Source organism: Mirounga leonina, unplaced genomic scaffold (genome assembly GCF_011800145.1).
Source record: "Mirounga leonina isolate KUSES-001 unplaced genomic scaffold, KU_Mleo_1.0 Mir_165, whole genome shotgun sequence".
Taxonomy (NCBI): domain Eukaryota; kingdom Metazoa; phylum Chordata; class Mammalia; order Carnivora; family Phocidae; genus Mirounga; species Mirounga leonina.
In genome coordinates, this window is record NW_023270415.1 from 28,778,681 (window position 1) to 28,781,283 (window position 2,603).

The window sequence follows — 2,603 nt, forward strand, 5'->3', positions numbered from 1 at the left end:
CCAACAGAAATTTATTGGCTCACAGTTCTGGAGGCTAGATGTCTGAAATCAAAGTGTTGGTAGTGTTGGTTCCCTCTGAGAGTGTCTGTGAAGGCAAAATCTGTTCTGGGACTTTCTCAGCTTGGCTATGAAGATAACCCTCTTCATGCTCATATCATGTTTCTCCTTGTATGCATATATTTGGGTCCAAAATCTCCCTTTTTATAAAGCAATCAAGTTGGATTAAGGCCCATCCTAGTGATCCCCCTTTTTTTTTCTTTTTTTTTTAAGGGTAGCACTAGGATTTATTGAGCTGTGGCTTAGTACAGGAGCTGGGGCTTGCCCATGGTGCTCTTGATGTAGAAAGCCCGGATATTCTGCCAATTCTTCTTGAGCAAGGACACCAGGAAATTGATCGCTAAGTGGATGTTGTACACAAGCTCATCATCTGTCATCTTCACATGGCCAACAGCCACTGCCAGACATAGCACCTTCTTCATCTGGAATTTGGTGGTGGACTTCACTTCATCCACTTTGGCCACATGTTCTCATTGTGGGTCAGCAAGGAAGGGAACTTGCCAGCCTTATTCCAGCCTGGGCCCAGGATTCATGGGATCTGCTTGATCAGAGATTCTGAAGCCAAAAAGGCATCATACTTTTTGGCCAGCTTCTTGACTAATTTCTTATTCTTGTTGAGTTTCTTCAGCACCTCAATATCCATGTGGGGAATATCCACTGCCTTGGCCTCATCACAGTGCTGCTGATCCCCCAAAACACATACGGAGAACTTGGGGCGGGGAGTGGACTTAAGCCTGATGGTGCCCGAGAAGCGTTTGTCCTTCTGAGGGTCATAGTTCTGCAGGGTGATCTGCAGCTCCAGCGTCTCCAAAAACTTCCGGCGCTTACGCTGGTTCCCGTGCAGGACTTCCTGCACCGCCTTGTACAGGGTGTCACCGGAGACTTTGCTGCTCATGGTTCTTTGCACCGCAGAAACCGGAAAAGAGCCTAGTGATCCCATTTTAACTTGGTTACCTCTGTAAAGACACTATCTCTACATAAGGTCACATTCTGATGTACGGGGGTAGGACTTTACCATATGGATTTTGAGGGGACACAATTCAACCCATAACAACCACTTACATTTCTATCATAGTATTTCCCTTATTGGTTATAATAATTTGTCTTTATTCATGATTAAACTTTGAGACAATTTGAACACAGTAGTCACTCAGTAAACATAGAGGGTATGAGTGAATGTATGCTCTGAAGAATGATTATTGATCCTAACACCCACCTTCAGCTTTTCCAATAGGGCTTCTTTTTTTTTTTAAAGATTTCATTTATTTATTTTAGAGAGAAAGTGAAAGAACAGCATGAACAGGGGAAGGGGCAGAGGGAGAGGGAGTAGCAGACTCCCCACTGAGCAGGGAGCCTGACATGGAACTCGATCCCAGGACCCCCAGATTTTGACCTGAGCCGAAGTCAGATGCTTAACCGACTGAGCCACCCAGGCGCAACCCCACAGGGCTTCTTAAAATGATCAGATAGCCTCTTGCTTCAAACCTCCATCAAGGCCTAATCACCATTTTCCTAGGCTTGCTTTTTCCTACCTTGTACCATGTTGTAGTGAATCTGAGCACATCCATGATGCCTATTAGCACTACAAGGACAGGACCCTGAGTTAATATACTCATCTTCATACCCCCAATATCTAGTGCCTTGCTTGGAGCATAGTAAATGTTCAATGTTCATTGAACTCACGGAAGCCAACAGAACTATGACCCAGACCAAAGAAGTAAGGACAAAAATCATTTCCACATGGATATCTTAGGAATGGCTATTATCTCTGTGACTCTGGGGTACATGGATCTTTCACTGTTGTCCATTTCTTGAAAACTGAGGTCAGTGTGACCTTCAGGCTGCAGGTGCCTCCTATCACTGTGTCCCGGGAGAAGTGGAAATCGAGTTACACTGAAAGCAAAGTGAAACTACTTCAGGGTCTTGTCCCAGCTGTTAGTTCCTAGGAAAAGAAACAGTGTCACATTTCATTGTCTCTGTATCACAACAGCAATAAAAAAAACAATTCCCTTCCTTTAGAACAGTGCTGTTCCGGTCCTGACGCTGCAGTGGCATAGGATTTTGTGGGAAGGTGCATTTTTAAGAGAACTTGGCAATACAAGGAAGTGCCGCAATCCGGTTTTTAATGCCATCTTGGCATTGTCTTAATTCCCATTTCAGATGTTCCACTTGGAGGGGTGAGAGTGTGGACATTTTTTTTTCCCCTTGGAAATGCAACAAATACCATAGCAGTATATAGTTTGTCCTCAGCTCCAGAGAGAGATGCTGAAAGGAATGCTTCACTTGGCACAAATTCAAGGACACTCATTATAATAGGAGAAATCATACATCACAAAATTCAAGGACACTCATTATAATAGGAGAAATCATACATCACAATAAAAAAAAATGTTAGCTTTCACTTAATATCATCCCATTGCCTTAAGATATATTTTCATTTTAGACTCCTTCTGTGGAGACTGCAGTGTTGGGAGAGCAAAATGAACAAAGAAATGAGTACAGATATATGCTAGGCAATAAAATATTATTTAAAATATCAGAAATAG

At 43.0% G+C, this 2,603-nt stretch overlaps 1 pseudogene; it reads right to left on the minus strand.

Moving 5' to 3' along the window:
* Window positions 1-299: 299 nt before the first annotated feature.
* LOC118014948 lies at window positions 300-967 on the minus strand (annotated as a pseudogene).
* Window positions 968-2,603: the final 1,636 nt, after the last annotated feature.